General features: G+C 45.2%; 1 long non-coding RNA gene across 1 annotated transcript in view; it reads left to right on the top strand.

Moving 5' to 3' along the window:
* Positions 1-14,808: 14,808 nt before the first annotated feature.
* The window catches only part of LOC143784945 (uncharacterized), a 28,769-nt gene continuing 23,721 nt past the window's right edge, over positions 14,809-19,856 (top strand). Inside the window, exon 1 of the long non-coding RNA XR_013217928.1 lies at positions 14,809-14,924. This is a non-coding gene — a long non-coding RNA (uncharacterized LOC143784945). The remainder of the gene's footprint in view (positions 14,925-19,856) is intronic.

Below are 19,856 nucleotides of genomic sequence, written 5' to 3'. Positions count from 1 at the left end.
TAGATGGTGTTATGTTTCCATCAAGAATTTGTTGAAATTCATTGAATCCATTCTTCCCTTTACCCTTGAAATCTTCCCCATGCCATTGCCTGCAACACAACCCCAACGCTTGGTTGATCCACTCGCATTCTTAATGGTTGGTGAGATGTTCTTTTCTTGAATTTCTGTGCCTTTTTTCCTCCACACATACTTTAGATCATTGTGGCCAAAAAGTTATTTTTTAACCTCATCGATCCACAGGACTTGTTTCTGAAATGCATTAGGCTTGTTTCGATGTTCTTTTGCATACTTCTGATGCTTTCTTTTATGGTAAGGATGCAGGAGAGGTTTTCTTCTGATGACTCTTCAATGAAGGCCATATTTGTGCAGATGTCTTCAGCAATCCTATCAGCAGCTCTCTCTCAAATATTGCTTGTTCTTTCTGGTGTCTTCAGCAATCCTATGAGCAGCTCTCTCTCTCAAATATTGCTTGTTCTTTCTTACCTTCTATTTACCTCCACTGCTCATATTAACTTACATTTCTTAATTACATTTCAAACTGAGGAAAGGGCAACTTGAAAACGGTTTGATATCTTCTTATAGCCTTCTGCTTTGTGAGCCTCTACCGTCACTCTAACAGACTAATTAATGTCCGAAACCTTGGTCAAAGTTATCTGAGCACACAAATCTCCAAGGGTGCCCAAATGTATGCATCTGACCATTTTCCTTTTTGTAACTTTTAAATTGTAAAAAATGACAATATTATTTTTTGCCTAAAATACAAAAGAAATGTTATCTTTAGGGCTCTTTAGAGATCATTTCATCCTTAACTTGCCTAACTGGTCACAATAACAGTATTTTGACAAGGGGTGCCGAAAAGTTTACATGTATACTGTATAGTAGGTGCCGGCTGCTTTATACAGTTACTGCTTTATGCTAGTTATTTGAGCAAATTTTGCATTCAAATGGTGCTCCTTTCCTTCCAAGCCCTGCCGTGTGCCAAAACAGTAGTTTTCGACTACATATTGGGTATCGGCATACTCAGAAATTGCACAACAAATTGCTTGGTACAATTTCTCATACTACCCTTGTAAAACTGCAAAGTTTTGGAGCTAAATTTTTTTTGTGTGGAAAAATGTGATTTCTTTATGTTCACGGCTCAACGTTATAAACTTTTGGGAAGCAACTGGGAGCTCAAACTGCTGACAACACATCTAGAGTTTCATGAGGGGTCTAGTTTCCAAAATAGTGTAATTTGTGGGGGGTTCCACTGTTTAGGCAAATCAGGGGCTCTCCAAATGCGACATGGTGTCCACTAATTATTCCAGCAAATTTTACATTAAAAAGGTGAAAATGGTTTTCATCGCAGTGCTCAGTAGAAATTGCACAACAATTTTTTTGACAATTTTTTTCCGGTTTCCCATGTGAAAAAAAAAATTGGGTGTAAAGTAAAAGTTTTGTGAAAAAAAGTTAAATGTTCATTTTTTTTTCTACATTCCATTAATTGCTGTGAAGCACCTGATCGGTTAATAAACTTCTTGGATGTGATTTTGAGCACCTTGAGGGGTGCAGTTTTTAGAATGATGTCACTTTTGAGTATTTTCTGTCATACAGACCTCTCAAACTCACTTCAAATGTATTGTGATTAGTGATGAGCGAACACTAAAATGTTCGGGTGCTCGTTGTTCGAGTCGAACATCTCCCGATGTTCGAGTGTTCGTTTCGAATAACGAACCCCATTGTAGTCAATGGGAGACTCGAACATTTTTCAGCGGGACCAAAGCTCTGCACAGGGAAGGTCGCCTAAAAACCTGGGAAGCTCAGAAAATGATGGAAACAACACTGGAATGGACAGGAAACAGCAGGGGCAGCATGCATAGTTGCCTCTGAGGCTGCCCAAATGCACCATTACGCCAAATTATGGCCAACAGCTTTGTGGTGACAGAGTGACCCACTTTGATGAGGTAGCAGGTGAAACACACCGAAATTGAGCCTGACACAGCATGGCAGCTATGGGCACGGCATGCGGAGGCAGCATCAGGCCGGAGAGCGGCACAGTGACGGACCCTTGAGGAGGCGGCAGCAGCATCATTCCTTACACATTGAGGCCACAGAGTGGCACAATTACATAGTTTGGAGGTAGCGAAGACCCAGCATGTGGAGGCGTCAGCACGGAGAGTGGCACGGTGATGGACCCTTGAGGAGGCGGCAGCAGCATCATTCCTTAATCCTTACACATTGAGGCCACAGAGTGGCACAATTACATAGTTTGGAGGTAGCGAAGACCCAGCATGTGGAGGCGTCAGCACGGAGAGTGGCACGGTGACGGACCCTTGAGGAGGCGGCAGCAGCATCATTCCTTTCACATTGAGGCCACAGAGTGGCACATTTACATAGTTTGGAGGTAGCGAAGACCCAGCATGTGGAGGCGTCAGCACGGAGAGTGGCACGGTGACGGACCCTTGAGGAGGCGGCAGCAGCATCATTCCTTACACATTGAGGCCACAGAGTGGCACAATTACATAGTTTGGAGGTAGCGAAGACCCAGCATGTGGAGGCGTCAGCAGCGTCAGCACGGAGAGTGGCACGGTGACATGACAGACTTCAGTTTGAGCTGCTTTAACACGGTGGCGAGTGGAAATCTGTAGAAATCCATGCTTTATTCATCTTGATAAGCGTCAGCCTGTCAGCGCTGTCAGTTGACAGGCGTGTACGCTTATCGGTGATGATGCCACCAGCTGCACTGAAGACCCGCTCTGACAACACGCTAGCGGCAGGGCAAGCCAGCACCTCCAAGGCGTACAGTGCCAGTTCTGGCCACGTGTCCAGCTTTGAAACCCAGTAGTTGTATGGAGCAGAGTGATCATGCAGGACGTTGGTATGGTCACCTAGGTAGTCCTTCACCATCTTTCTGTAAATCTCGCCTCTACTCTGTCTAGACTGTGGATTGGTGGCATACTCTTGCATGGGTGACATAAAACTGGCAAAGGCCTTGGAGATTGATCCTCTGCCAGCGCTTGACAAGCTGCCTGCTCCCCTCCTCTCCCTCGCTTGTTGGCCCTCAGAACCACGTCCTCTGCCGCTAGCGGTGTCAGATGGGAAGGCTATTTTCAGCTTGTGCACCAGGGCCAGTTGGTATTGATGCAGTCTCATACTCCTTTCCTCTATAGGAATTAGAGTGGAAAAGTTGTGCTTGTACCGGGGGTCCAGGAGGGTGAACACCCAGTAATCGCTGGTGGAAAATATTTTTCTCACGCGAGGGTCACGGGAAAGGCAGCCTAACATGAAGTCAGCCATGTGCGCCAGAGTCCCAACACGTAAGAATTCCCCCTCCGCAACAGGCCGACTCTCCATTTCCTCCTCCTCCTCCTCCTCCAACTCCTCCTCCTCAGCCCAAACACGCTGAACTGAGAAGAGGGAATGGGTACCGTCTTCAGTCTCGCCCACAGTCTCCTCCTCTTCATCCTCATCTTCCTCCTCCCCCTCCTCAGTTACACTCTGAGAAACAGACTGGCTGGTGTTCTGGCTCTCAGTCAACTCTTCTTCCCCCATCTCCTGTGACAATCGATGCGCCTCAGACTTCATGCTGAGCAATGATTTTTTCAGCAGACAAAGCAGCGGGATGGTGATGCTGATTATGGCGTCATCCCCGCTGACCATCAGTGTTGACTCGTCAAAGTGGCTTAACACCTTACATATATCAGACATCCACGTCCACTCCTCATTGTAGATTTGAGGAAGCTGACTAACTTGACTACCGGTTCTGGTGGAAGTGGTCATCTGACAGTCTACAATGGCTCTGCGCTGCTGGTAAACCCTGTTTAACATGTGTAGGGTGGAATTCCATCTCGTTGGCACGTCGCACAACAGTCGGTGAGCTGGCAGTTGTAAGCGCCGTTGCACTGCCCTCAGGGTGGCAGCATCAGTGGTGGATTTGCGGAAATGGGCACAGATGCGTCTCACCTTGGTGAGCAAATCTGACAGATTGGGGTAGGTCTTGAGGAACCGCTGAACCACCAGATTGAACACGTGGGCAAGGCATGGAACGTGTGTGAGTCTGCCCAGTTGCAGAGCCGCCACCAGATTACGCCCGTTGTCACACACGACCATGCCTGCTTTCAGGTTCAGCGGCGCCAGCCAAAGATCCGTCTGAGCCGTCATGCCCTGTAACAGCTCCTGGGCAGTGTGCCTCTTGTCACCTAAGCTCAGCAGTTTTAGCACCGCCTGCTGGCGCTTGCCCACTGCGGTCCTGCTGCGACTGCAGCTGCCGACTGAAGGTGGCGTGTCCACGGATGGAAATTTACAAGTGGTGTTTGTGGAGGAGGAGGAGGAGGAGGAGGAGGAGGAGGGGGGAGAAGTATAGTAATCCTGGGAAACAGTCACCGAGGTAGGCCCCGCAATCCTGGGTGTGGGCAACACATGAGCTGACCCCGGTTCAGACTCTGTCCCAGCCTCAACCAAATTAATCCAATGTGCCGTCAGGGAGATATAGTGTCCCTGCCCCCCAGCACTGGTCCACGTGTCCGTGGTTAAGTGGACCTTTTCTGTAACCGCGTTGGTCAGGGCACGGTTGATGTTCTGAGACACGTGCTGGTGTAGTGCTGGGACGGCACATCGAGAAAAATAGTGGCGGCTTGGGACGGAGTAGCGAGGGGCAGCCACCGCCATCAGGTTGCGGAATGCCTCCGTCTCCACCAGCCTGTAGGGCAGCATCTCCAAACTCAGGAGTTTGGAGACGTGGACATTTAAGGCCTGTGCATGTGGGTGGGTGGAGGCATATTTGCGCTTGCGCTCAAATGTTTCATGCAAAGACAGCTGAACACTGCGCTGGGACACATTGGTGGATTGTGGGGGGGATGGTGAAGGTGCAGGGGTGGTTGCATGGCGGGAGTTGCTGGTGCCGGGCTCCTGGGCTGGGGAGTTACTGGCAGAGCCAGCATGTGACACAGGGGAAGGAGCAGCGGTGCGACCAGAAGGAGGTGAACGGCCTTGATTCCAATGAGTTGGGTGTTTAGCACTCATATGCCTGCGCATGCTGGTAGTGCTTAGGTTGCTAGTGGTGGCTCCCCTACTGAGCTTGGTGTGGCACAGGTTGCACAACACAGTCCGTCGGTCCTCCTCACTTTCTTTAAAGAAGCTCCAGACTTTAGAACACCGAGGCCTCGACCAAACTGGTTCACTTGTTGAACCTCTGTCTGATGAAATTACTCTGGCCCTGCCTCTCCCTCTGGTCGCACGTCTACCTCTTGCAACGTTTTCTGATGTTACACTTGCCTCCCCCTCCGAAGCACTCTCTTGACTAGGCCTAACAACCCAGCTGGGGTCAGTCACCTCATCATCCACCGGCTCCTCCTCCTCCCATTCATCAGCCTGCTCCCCCCTGGGAATTACTGCACTGACAAGCACCTCACTGTCTGACACCCGTGTCTCATCCTCAGACACCTCTCCACAGACTATTTGTAAATCCCCACTTTCATCACCCACAGACTGGGAAAGCTCTCTATTTTGGGCATCGGGACAGACCCACTGGTCAGGTTGCTGCTCAGCAGTGCTTTGTGAATCTAGGAAGGGTTGGGAAAACAGTTCCTGGGAGTATGCAGGATTTGAATCACTAATTTCCAAGGAGGGGCCAGGCTGGGCGGGAGGAGGTTGAGCTGAAAGATCCTGAGGTCCACTCCCTTGGCTAGCGTTGGTGGACTGCGTGGAAGACTGGGCGGTGGATAAACTACTGGATGCATTATCCGCTATCCAGTTGATCACCTGTTCGCACTGCTGGGGATCCAATAGGGGTGTGCCACGTGACACTGTAAATTGGGACAGGAAGCTAGAAAAGGGTACTCTGCGGCGTTCCAGTGCTCCATCAGAAGCAGGTACTGTGTCACCCTGCCCAGGACTACGGCCTCTGCCTGCAACCTCACTTTGACGCCCACGACCACGTCCTCGTCCTCGTCCCTTACCCCTGGGGTTCACCATTGTAAAGGTTATGCTAGAAAAGCTAGTTATGAAGGTGAAATACACTCTATTTGTCCAAACAGAGGATATATTGCGTGTTGCAAAAAGGACTATTCGGTAAAGAGCGTATTTTATGCAACCAAACCTTGGTTTACAGCAAACTGATGTGTATCAGTAACAGATATAAAACTGTGTTTTATATTTGTGGTATTTCTTCAGATCAAATACCCCTTCTTTATGTAACTATTAGATATGGCGTGCACAAAACTGGCCACAGGCCTAGTCACTAAATACAGAGCTTATTTTTGGACCACAAAACTTGGGTACCAGTAACAGATATAAAACTGTGTTTATATTTGTGGTATTTCTTCACATCAAATACCCTTTATTTCTTTAACTATTAGATATGGCGTGCACAAATCTGGCAACAGGCCTAGTCACTAAATACAGAGCGTATTTTTGAACCACAAAACTTGGGTACCAGTAACAGATATAAAACTGTGTTTATATTTGTGGTATTTCTTCACATCAAATACCCTTTATTTCTTTAACTATTAGATATGGCGTGCACAAATCTGGCAACAGGCCTAGTCACTAAATACAGAGCGTATTTTTGAACCACAAAACTTGGGTACCAGTAACAGATATAAAACTGTGTTTATATTTGTGGTATTTCTTCACATCAAATACCCTTTATTTCTTTAACTATTAGATATGGCGTGCTATAAAAATGCAATTTTTATCTAATGCGGTTTTTTGGACACACAAAACCTTGGATTAGAATGTAGGGTATTCTATACTATATATATATACTATATATGTGGCAGAATTGCGTATTCTGTACACTGCGCTTATGTGTACGCTAAACAAATATTTTTGGGCCAGGTGTGGTATATCTGTATCACTCAAAAATGCATTTTTATATCTTATGCGGTTTTATTTTTAGGCCGCAAATATTTCCTTTTTTAATTTATTAATTATTGTTATTAATTAATATTATTATTATTAAATGAGGTGACAGCGTGTGCTGTACCACTCTACGGAGTCTGAGGCACTACAAGTCCCAGACAGCAGCACAAATGAGGTTACAGCGTGTGCTGGAGTCTGAGGCACTACAAGTCCCAGACAGCAGCACAAATGAGGTTACAGCGTGTGCTGGAGTCTGAGGCACTACAAGTCCCAGACAGCAGCACAAATGAGGTTACAGACAGCGTGTGCTGGAGGCTAAATGGAGTCTGAGGAACATCCAGCAGCCGATATTCTAATAGTGCGGCGTTCGCCCAAAATGGCGGACGCCGCACTATAAAGCCCAGCCTAATGCACACACGATCCCTGCCTAATGCCTAATGCCTATAAAGATTGACTTGGAGACTGAGATTGAGACTTGGCACTGAGACAGTGAGTGCGCAGCTAAGATGGCGGCCGCTGCACTCCTGGTCCCAGCTGCCACACAGCTAGCCAGCAAATACAAGAGAGGACTAGTAGTAGTAAACGTAGATTAGCCCTGACAAGGGCTGTTGATTTCTGCACCCTGCCTGCCTGATTAATTCTGGTCTTTGTCCCTGCTCTAGTCCCTATCAATTCCCAGTCCCCCCAGCACGTCTGTCCCTATGCTCTTTCACACTGCAAATGGCTGAAAGCGCCGAACATAATGAAAGCAGTCTATTGGCTGGTCAGGTCACCTGATCTGGCCAGCCACTCACTGCTCTCGTCTTGTACATGTCCCTACGTCATGCTAGTAGCTTAGAAGGCTCACCTAACATGATTGGCTCCTTGAAAAACCGCCAAAAATGAGAAAAACAAAAACGAGATTTCACTCGAGTACCGCGAGATGTTCGGCCGAATACCGAACACCTTCGAACGCCCTAATGTCCGATCGAACACCAGGTTCGAGTGAACACGTTCGCTCATCACTAATTGTGATCCCTAAAAAAAATAGTTTTGTAAATTTTGTTGTAAAACTGAAAAATCGGTCAACTTTTAACCCTTATAATTTCTTTAAAAAAAAATTATGTTTAAAAAATTGTGCTGATACAAAGTAGGCCTGTTGGAAATGTTATTTATTAACTAGGTTGTGTGACATGACTCTGATTTAAGGTAATAAAAATTAAAAGTTTTAAAATTGCTAAATTTTCTCCAAATTTACTTTTTTTCCCACAAATAAACGCAAGTCATATAGAACAAATTTTACCACTATCATGAAGTGCCATATGTGATGGAAAAAAAAACATTTTCAAAATCAGTGGGATCTGTTGAAGTGATCCAGAGTTATTACCACATAAAGTCACACTGGTCAGAATTGAAAAATGTGGCCTGATCATTAAGATAAAACAGGCTCGAGGGTGAAAGGGCTCAAATTATTATTTTTTAAAATTTGTTTATTAACCAAAACAAACAAAATATACATATATATGTAACCAAATCAGTATAAGTACAGTTGTCAAGGTGATTACAAATGGACAACACAATTTGTACATTAAAGGGAACCTGTCACCCCGGTTTTTCACTCTGAGATAAAAATACCGCTACATAGGGCATGAGCTGTGCTTTACAAAAGTGTTTTTTTTCTACCCTGATTCCCCACCTAAGCTGCCGAAATTACTTACCAAAGTCGCCGTTTTCGCTTGTCAATCATGCTGGTCTGGTCTGATGGGCGTGGTGACAAAGCTGTTTCTTCCCCCAGATCATGCTTAGGTTTCCGTTGGTGGCGTAGTGGTTTGCGACTGCACAGGTGACGAAAAAGAGCGGGATCTGTGCTATATCCCTGGTGATCGGTGGGGACGGCCATCTTCCTGTGGCCGCGTGTGCGCAGTTGGAGCGCTCTGCTGCCCGGGGCTTCAGGAAAATGGCCGCGGGCTGCCGTGCGTGCGCAGATGGAGATTGCGGCGGGCATTTTCCTGAAGCAGAGTTCGCATCTCGGCTTCAGGAAAATGGCCGCCGCGATCTCCATCTGCGCACGCGCGGCAGCCCGCGGCCATTTTCCTGAAGCCCCGGGCAGCAGAGCGCTCCAACTGCGCACGCGCGGCCACAGGAAGATGGCCGCCCCCACGATCACCAGCAATATAGCACAGATCGCGCTCTTTTTCGTCACCTGCGCAGTCGCAAACCACTACGCCACCAACGGAAACCTAAGCAAGATCTGTGGGAGGAAACAGCTTTGTCACCACGCCCATCAGACCAGACCAGCATGATTGACAAGGAAAACGGTGACTTTGGTAAGTAATTTCGGCAGCTTAGGTGGGGAATCAGGGTAGAAAAAAAACACTTTTGTAAAGCACAGCTCATGCCCTATGTAGCGGTATTTTTATCTCAGAGTGAAAAACCGGGGTGACAGGTTCCCTTTAAATTACTCGTACAATTTCAGTTTCATGAGTCCATATATTGCTGTACATATAATAAACCATTGGTCAGGTAAACAGAAGGCATTACTCAACTTTATGTCTATTTGGTGACTTGTGTCTTGACAAGATGACATTACACAACTAATACGATTAACTATCCTATCTTATTCTGCCGCCAAATACCTATATATTATAAAATAACCGTCTGATGCCATATAGTATATTTTGATTTTTACCATGTCATTCATGGTGATGGTACAGTAGAGTGAGAAGAATTCCATCTGTCCCAAATTTTGGCAAATTTCTTTAAACAGCCCCGATTTTGATATAATGTTCGCTCATATGGTATAATCGAGTTTACCAATTCTATCAATGCTCTAAGACAAGGATGTACACCACCCATCCAGCGCAAAGCCAGTACCTTTCTAGCCAGAAAGAATGTCTCACGTAGAAAATTTTTTTCATAGTGTCCCCAAACTTCTTCATCTAATACCCCAGATAAGCAGACTAGAGGGATGAGGGGAACAGGGGTTTGTACCAGAGAAGTCAACAACAACGTTACCTGACTCTAGTAGGATAAAATAGTAGGGCGGCCCCAAATCATGTGTATGAGGTTAGCATCCAGCGAGTGACACCTCAAACACTCTGATGTTTGAAATCGACCCATTTTAAAGAGCCGCAAGGGAGTTAAATAGGACTGGTGTATAATGCACAACTGGGTCCTTCTATTATTGATTGATGGGGACACCCCAATTGGAGATTCAAGAATTTCCTCCCAATCCTCATCATGGCCATCCAGAATGAGACCCTCCCAATTTCCCTTAATTGACACTATAGCAGATTTGGTTCCCACCAATAATATATATGTATATAGAGCAGAGATGAGACCGTGGGGACCCTGTGATTTAAGAATTCCTATTAGAGGGAAAGATGAGATGGTTTGAGTCATATCTATATAGTGCAGATGAAGAGCTGATCTGAGCTGAAGAAAATGAAAAAACTGAGACCTCGGGACATTATATTTAGATTGAACTTCTTCAAAGGACATCAAAATACCACCATCATACAAATCGTTAATCAAGGAAACATTATGTGAAATCCAAAAATTGGTAGATGGGAGACCCAGCAACACCGGAAAATAAGTGTTATTCCACAACGGCATTTCAGCTATAATATCCTCAAAGTGAGTTACTTTCTTAATTTGCCTCCAAACTGACTGCGCTAATCTAAGTAGAGGTAATAATCGAGGGACACCAAGTTTAGCTGTTTCCAAAAAACCCAATGGGCAATCAATGTTTACAGCATGAATTAAATGATGTTCTGAGTTAGGTAAATGATTATCAGGCATCCCCTTACTCAAGGCCTTAATCTGCCAAGCCAAATAATATAAATAAAAATCCGGTAGCGCTGCTCCCCCCATCTGTTTGGATCTTTGCAGAGTAGAGAGTTTAAGCTTGGGTCTGGCTTTCCCCCATATGAAAGATGTGGTCAGGGAGTTTAGATTTGTGAAAAAGGATTTTGGAATCAACACCGCACTATGTTGGAGGGAGTATCTGAGATTAGGAAGTAAAACCATTTTAATTCAATTTATACGGCCGGCTACAGATATCGGAAGTTTTCCCCGCGAGGCAAATTTGGTTTTGACTAATTCCAGTAAAGGAATGATATTGAGTTGTAAATCAAGCTCACTATCTCTGGATATGTTAATTTCCAAGTACTTAAAATTGAGACACCACAGGCAGGAGAGACAGGGTATCAAAGTGGGCTTTTGGACCATGAGTGAGGGGTAATAGGACAGATTTATCTCAATTAATATATAGACCGGAGTATTTACTAAACTTATCTATAATATCAATCACCTGTGGGAGCGTCTCTTCGCCGTATCCATAAACAATATCATATCATCAGCATATAAGCCAATAGTATCTAGATGATCAGCTATGCCTATACCCTCAATATTTTGGAAGGACCGTATGCGTATTGCTAATGCCTCAATCGCAAGAGCAAAAAGGGCCGGGGATAAGGGGCACCCCTGACGTGTCCCCCTGGATAGAGAAAATTACTCCGATATAGAGTTATTTATAATTATACGAGCTTTAGCTTTTGCTTATATTGCACTTATCCATTTTTGAAACTTGGCACCGAAACCATATCTTTGCAAACATGCAAACAAAAAGGGCCATTCAAGGGAATCAAAGGCTTTAGCCGCGTCCAGTGACGCTAGAGCCCAATTATTATCCGGCACCAAGGAACTGTATTGGATTACTGATTGGACCCGTCTATTATTAATAGAAGTGCTTTTACCAGGCCCAGGCATAAAGCCTGTCTGGTCAGGGTGTATAAGATTCAGTATAACCGTGTTCAGCCTAGTGGCCAGAACCTTAGTGAAGATTTTATAATCCACATTAACCAGCTATATGGGGCGGTAAGATCCACATTCAAGGGGGTCCTTCCCTTCTTTCTTAAGTATAATAATGTTAGCTTCATAAAAGAGGTCCGGTAAACATTCCCCTTCCCAAAGCCCCCTAAATACTTTTAAAAGAAGTGGTGCCAATATGTCTCTATATTTTCTATGCATTTTAATGGGAAATCCGTCTGGTCCAGGAGCCTTCCCAGAGGCCATATCCATCATAGCATGTTCCATTTCTTCTATAGTGAAAACAGCGTCCAAAAAGGCTTGTCCAGTAGAACTCAGCTCGGGGAATTTTATATATCGGATAAGTAGTCCAGACATTCTTAAGCCACTCCTAGAGCTGTATAATACTCTGTAATAATCATGAAAACAATTAAGTATATCCTCTGTTGAGGACACCACTAAACTATTTTCTCTCCGAATTTGGAGTATAGTGTTGGACGTATTGTGCTTATGCACCAAGAAAGCCAAAAATTTACTGGACTGGTTTCCCAGTTCAAAATAGGACTGCCGAGTAAAAAATAATTTACATTTGGACTTGGTGTCCGTATATTGAGTATATAGCCTCTGGGAGGTCAACCAAGCAACTCTATTCTCACTAGTTTGGATAGATAAATAAGCTGCTTCTGAGTCTTTTAGTTGCTGTTCCATCTTATCATCCTCTTCAGAGGTCATCCGTTTAATATAAGAAATTGTAGAGGACAAACATCCTCTCAAGTATGCCTTAAGGGCATCCCAGAATAAAGTAATATTCTGGGGTTCAGGATGGGACTTGATAAAGCAATTTAATTGATCTATAGTTTTATCAGTGAGACCTATTACCTTCAACCAGAATGGGTTAAGCTTCCAGAATGTATTATGTTTTAATTGGCCAAAATTCAGTTTAAGTATAACCGGACTATGATCTGAGATTCCCCTTGGACCATGTTCTATATCATCTACCCACATCGCTAGACCACTAGAGCCGAAAATATAGTCAATACGGGACAAGGTACGCCTAGTAGACGAATGACAAGTATATCCCTTTTTCTGAGGATGACGTAACCTCCATAAATCCAACCAACCACTTCCCCCCATGAACAGAGCTAATGGAGACAAGATTCTAGATGGGGTTATCCCAGAAATTCAATCCTCCATCCTGATTCTATTGAGGGAATTATCCATAATCAAATTGAAGTCCCCCATACATATAACATATGCATCTGGGTAGCTTAAAGCAAAGATCATTGTCTTTTGAAGAATTGACAAATTGGCCAGAGGGGAATTATAAATACACAATATATAACATATCCTCTTGAGTTTATCAATGAATACACAAAGACGAAACGTCCTTCAGGGTCTCTTTGGGCTTCTTTAACCTCCCATCTAACGTCCCTATGTATTAACAACCACCCATTGCACCCACGATTTCTGTACAAACCGGGCCGAATCTCTAGTCAGGTGCGTTTCGGACAAAGCCACAATATGAGGATGATAACGCTTGATCTGGAAACAAACCTTAATCTTTTCCGAGGAGACTTGAGACCCCTCACGTTCCAGGTCATACATATAACTTCAGAACCCATATTCCTTTATCCGAACATGGCACACATTATCACATAAATGAAAATTATTATTGTAGGCATCATGTAAAGACTCTTGGCAGCAGTACCTGCAAAAACAAGAACAAACAAAACTTTTGAAATAAAGAGCAAGAGAAAATTCAAAGATAAAGGAGCAAAGTCCTACGTTCCTATCTTGGATTGAATTGGGGGATGCCCTCAGTAAACACAATTTCCAGTATTGCTGTTAAATCGGACGCCAATGTGAAGAGCTCCGATTATTTAATTAGGAGAAAAGTTCCAAAAGATCCACCAGATTCGTAAAAAATATGGAGGAACCTTCATGGACAATTCAGAGTCGAGCTGGGTATAACATTGAACAGAGAACATTCTTTTCCCTGAGCTGCTTCTTAACTTCCGTAAATTGGGCCCGCTGCTTCTGAAGTTCCATGGAGAAATCAGAGAATGTCGAAATCGTGGCACCATTGAACTTAATGGGGCTTTTTTGTCTTGCCATCCTTAATATAGCATCTCGGTCTTTGAAATTGAGAAGACGTGCCGGAAAAGGTCTAGGTGGAGTACCTGGTGGAAGCGGCTTTGTGGGGACTCTATGAACCCTTTCCACAGAAAATGTAGAAGAGAAATCATCCCCCAAAGTGTCTTTTAGTTAGCCTTCTAAGAAATTCTCAGGTTGTTGGCCTTCTGAGCGTTCCGGCAGACCGATATTCCGGATATTGTTACGGCACAGTCTGGTTTCAAGGTCGTCTGCCTTTTGTTTCCAGGCATTTATGGAGCCAGCCATTTTTGTTATTTTAGTCTCCATGGGTGTAAAGTTATCTTCCAGATGGGATACTCTCGATTCAACTTCTGTAATACCACTCATAGCTTCCATATCCTGCCGGAGATGTCCCACCTCAGAATGCACATCCTCTATTTTCCCAGTCAGGGATGTTCTAGTTAAAGATATGGCCTGCATTAACTGTTCAGATGCCTGTCTAAGGGTTAGATCCTCCTGCTTCCCACCCTCTTCAACATCAGAAATACGGTTTTTACGTTGATCCGTAGCCTTAGCATGTGATGAAGTATTCCTAAGGGGTCGTGCACTTTCAGACGGATCAGTCCTTGCAAATTCTTTTAGTTTATCAGCCACCCCTGAGCTTCTGGGACGACTCATGGTTAATAATAGTGTATTATGGCAAGCTGAGTAGTATAATTATAGAGTCTCCTCTTCCCTGAGACCATCCGCAGCAGTGTTGTGATAAAGAGTATATATCAGTCAGCTGTGGGCAGATTTATAGAGCGGAGTGTGGGGTCCTGTGGCAGATCTGCTAGTGTTATGCAAGTCCTGTGTAGAAGAGCGAAATACAGCCCCTGCAGAGATAGCAGTAAGAGTATAGAGACCCCTAAAGTGGCAGGAGCCCACGTGTCAGTAATTTATCACCTAAGCGAGCGTGGGGCTCATATCTCAGATCACACACCACGCCTCCCTCACAAGTACCTCCAGGATACAGCCACGCCGCTCCATCAGCCCTCTCAGGAGCAAAATCCACTGTGCCGTGCCTCTTCCTGAAAGACGCACAGCAGAAAATGGCCGCTGTCCACAAACCCTGTCTTCCCGCCAGAGCCTTCACAAGGCCAGATGCACCGGGGGGAGCCACACACCGTACCTCCCTGAGTACCGGACTTCACTGCTGGCAGGTAGATGCACTTATCTGCGGTTATGTTCAGGATTGTGGCCAGGATTATGGGAGCTCCGTATAGCTGCGTCCTCTCAGCTCCTCTGAATCGCTCCGCCCCCCTTGGGCTCAATTTATTATGAACATCTAAGATACAAATGTAATAATCCTTTTTTTCCGTAAAAGGTGTTGAAAATTATTTTTTTCCACTCAATTATTTTTAGAACATTTTAAAGGACTATGAATAGTTTAAATATGTCTAAAACAGAAGGTATTGCTTTGAGAAACCACAGGAAATGAAAATCATTTGGACTATATAACACCAGTAACAGTCTAATTATGTTTTTGTATAAAAAAAAGAAAAGTTAATTATACTATAAATAATAAATATTTAATATTATAGCATGGGATCTTAACTGCAACCAGTGAAAAAAAACAAAACAAATCTTTGCCAGTTCAGTTTGGAGCTTTCCTTACTCTACAGGACTCTAGTAGTTTTTGGTAACACCCAGTTTAAAAAAGTTGTACCCTATTTTTCGGACTGTAAGATGCACTTTTTTCCCAATTTTTTTGGGGGGGAAACAGGGGGGGGTGGTCTTATAGTCAGAACGTACTTACAGTTATCGTGGTAGCAGCAGGAGTCGAGCGATTCTTCTGGTGGTCCGACACCACAGTGCGATGATCTCACTCCCATCACAGGCTGGTGCAGCTGGTTCAGTGGTGTGGGGGGCTCCGATGACATTTTGTGAAAGCCCGGAGGCCCTGCATTTCTATTGCCTCGATGCTGTGGCCCCGGGAAAATGGCTGCTGGAGGCGGCACCTGCGCAGATTGAGATCTCGGCTCTGACATCTCGTCTCCCAAGATCTCAGGACAAGATCTTGTTGCCGAGATCTGGGCAATCACTCTGGTCCCCGGGAAAATGGCTGGCGTCGCATGCGCAGAATAAGATCCTGGCTCCGAGATATTGATGCCAAGATCTAAATCTGCGCATGTGCCGCCTCCTGGAGGCCACAGCATCGAGGTGATAGAAGTGCGGGGACTTTAAGCTTTCACAAAATGTCACCATAGCCCCCGCACCACCGAACCTGCGAACCAGTCTTGGTCATATCGCTGGACTACCAAACACTCCCTGTGACTCCGCTCCACCATCGCTGCCGATTTCCCCAGGTAAGCTGAATTCAGGACTGTAAAACAGACCCCCATTTGAAGCACTAAAATTTTTCTCCCATTTTCCTTCTGAAAATGTGGGGTGCATCTTATGGTTCGGTGTGTTTTATAGTCCGATAAATATAGTACATTTCCTTATAATTTATTAATACATTTAAGATGTTTCAATGTAACAGCCATAACTATGGAATGACCCAAAAGTCTAAATCAACTTTATCTCCCAATTTCACCCTAGTCTTTCCGTCCCATCTCTTGGGTCATTTTTTATTTACATATATAATATTTTTCTCCATCTTAATTTTTTTGTGGATTGTGTCTTTGTTTGCTTTAACGTTATGCCAGCAAGGCTCTCTTTATTTTGCTGAACCCTGCCAAGGTTTATTCTATCTATAATAGACCAGCAGGTGATATAATAACAGAACTGTTCCTGTGTCTACATTGTTAAGCAGCTGAGTGCGTCAACCCTGCTCACATGGTGGAGAATGCGGGCAAAATTCCAGGAACATGCATAGAGGATTGTGAACAACTGCATGTCCTGGGTAAATTCTGCCATCCAGCATGAGACATCAGGCAGCATGGAAGAGCTTGTGAAACATCTCATCCAGGAAAGCAGCAGCACCAGCTCAACAGTCAATAGCAGCAATTGGCGCAACAGGAGACATAAGCGGTTAGCACAGCAGCTTAAAAAATAGCAGCAGTGACAGCAGCAGGAGGTGCCAACACAGCAAATGGAGCTCCTCGCAGAGGCAGTTCTTGAAAGGCTGACGGTCTCCTCACCATCTCCAGGTGATGATGCGTATATACGGAAAACAGTAAGACAAAACATGCAAAAAATAACCCCGTGTGGTGATGTGGAGGCCTTTTTGACTGTTTTTGAGCAGGTGGCTGAACGGGAGAAGCTTCCGCCGGAGAAGTGGGCGGAGATGCTGGCGCAAATTTGTGCACAACGTGGGTAGCGGATGCAGCTTTTCGACACATCCGCTGCCCACTCTGAAGTCCGGGGAGGAGGGGGCGGAGTTCCGACCGCGCATGCGCGGTCAGAAATGGCGGATGCGATGGACGAAAAAACATTCCCTTGAACGTTTTTTCATCACGACGGTCCGCCAAAACACGACGCATCCAGTGCACGATGGATGCGACGTGTGGCCATCCGTCGCAATCCTTCGGCAATAAAAGTCCATGGCAAAAAAATGCATCCTGCGGACACATTTGCAGGATCCGTTTTTTTACCAAAATGACGGATTGCGACGGATCGGAAAAAACACAAGTGTGAAAGTAGCCTAAGGATTCAGTGATTCCACCGCTAGCAACAAACCCCCTCGCTCCCAAGTGTTTGATTTGTTGCACCTAGTCCAAAAGTGGCTACAGCCAGAGACTTCCACTTTGGCCCAGATGGTTGAGCATGTGGTGATTGACAGGTTCATCCACTCCCTTCCCAGGTCAATACAGACCTGGGCTGCCCAGGGTGACCCTTGAAATGAGGATGACCTGGCTGGCCTGGTGGAGAGATACCAGGTAGTCAAAAAATCGCTCGGGAAACCGGATGTCGCTACTTCCTCGTACTGGGATACCCAAAGGAGGGTGGCTAGACCCACATATGGGGGACGTTGCAATCCTGCTGAAGGATCCCCTAAGGCTGTTACGAAGGATGTGGTCTGTTGTGGTGTCACTATCCTGGACAAGTAGCAGCCTGGTGTCATATGTCCCCTGAACCCATGGACTGCAGCCTAGGCACCATTATGTCTTTCTGGCCAGCAGTCATGTGCTGTGTCAGTCAATGGGGTAATGGTTCTGGGACTTTTGGACTCTGGAAGTCTGATCACCCTAATCAGCGCTGCACTGCCCCATCTGTCAATCCCTAAAAAGATTGTGGGCGTCTGCTGCGTACACGGAGACACCAACCATGAGGTTGGTGTAGTAAAAGACTTAATCCATTCTGTCATACTAGGGCGGGATTTTTCTGTTTTGGAATTTGTGGCAAAACGGGGCTGTACAGAGGGTCCTGATCCAAAGCCAGGCCCCTCCGAAGGTGATTTAATCAAAATTAAGAGGTAGAGAGTTGGTAGAGCATCTGTTAGTTCCAGGACCATATCGGCGGACGGTTTTAGACATGGCCCATTTGCATGTTTTCAGTGGGCATCTACAGGTAGAGAAAACTTTGGCGAGAGTGCTACAGAGGTTCTAATGGCCAGGGTATTACTGAGAGATCCTAAATTATTGTAAATCCTGCCCCACCTGTCAGATAACTGCTCCTACTTTTTACTTCTAAAGTCTCTTAGTCCCATTGCCTGTGATAGAGAAGCCCTTTGACAGGATTTGTATGGACCTGGTAGTTCTCCTTGTTAAATCAGCATGCCGCGGCCATCAGTACATCTTAGTGGCGATGGACTACGCGACCCGGTACCCAGAAGCGGTGCCACTGAGGAACGTTTCGGCTAAGGGTATCGCTTGGGAGTTCATCCATATCTTTGCCAGGACCAGTTTTGCCCAAGGAGATTGTGACGGACCAGGGTACCCCATTTATGAGCAAAGTGATGTGGGAGCTGTGCAAGTCCTCCAGATTTCCCAACTGCAAACATCCGTTTACCATCCGCAGACTGATAGCCTGGTGGAGCGCTTCAATAAGACCTTGAAGGCCATGCTCAAGAGATTCATGGAGAAGGACGGTCAAGACTGGGACTATCTGCTCCCGTTCCTGCTCTTTTCACCAGGACATGCTCAGTAAGGTGATTTCTGGACTTAGGCTCCAGAGTGTCAGGTCACCACTGCCTATCGTTCGTTACCATAGGCTTGGCTGGAGAGCCAGCAGTAACCAAATGAACACCACGAGCCTGAGCAAGATGCTGGGACCAACATCTATGCTCAGCAACACCCGCAGCGGCCAAACCTGAATGGGAGACTGCAGAGGCACCTAAGGCTTGGGATCTATCCCGTATAGAAGGAGAATCCCAATGCCTAACACTTACTAAACATTTGTTAAAATATCCAATACAATTTAGGTATATTTTTATTTATTTTTCAATTTTTAAAATGACCAACAATATCACAAACAAGGAACAAATACTGCCACACCATGACCAGACCACATATTACCACCACATGGTGACCGAAAAATACTACATACAAGGAACAAATACAGCCACACCATGTCCAGACCACAGTGACCAAATAATAGCATATACAAGGAACAGATACCGCCACACAATAACCAGATCACATATTACAACAACCTAGTGACCAAATACTACAATACTAATCATTAATTAAAAAAAACACAATACTAATATCACCATAAGTGCCATTATACACAGGAGATCTATACTTTGTATATAGTGTCCGTGTACAGGTAATACAGTGATCACCAGTGATATTATACACAGGAGCTCTGCATAGTGTCAGTGTATAGATAATACAGGGATAACCAGTGATATTATACACAGGAGCTCTGTATATAGTGTCAGTGTACAGGTAATATAGTGATCATCAGTGACATTATACACGGGAGATCTGTATATAGTATACAGTGTATAGTGTCAGTGTACAGGTAACATACTGACTCACCGATGACGTCGCTAGTTGAAATCTTTCATGTTGGCTTTTCATCTTCATCGAGTGCACACCGCCACCACTTCTTCCAGCCAGGACACGTCTCTGCAGAAAATAACAGTTATCTAGAGCACATTCCCCAAAGTCACCCTGCACAGTAACAGGACCTCTCCTCCCCCACACTGAAAACAGTATCCTCAAATATATATTTACATTCTGGACCCAACGTGTCTTCCCATT

The sequence above is a fragment of the Ranitomeya variabilis genome, chromosome 7 (genome assembly GCF_051348905.1).
Source record: "Ranitomeya variabilis isolate aRanVar5 chromosome 7, aRanVar5.hap1, whole genome shotgun sequence".
Taxonomy (NCBI): Eukaryota; Metazoa; Chordata; class Amphibia; order Anura; family Dendrobatidae; genus Ranitomeya; species Ranitomeya variabilis.
This window is presented reverse-complemented; position numbering and strand designations above follow the sequence as displayed.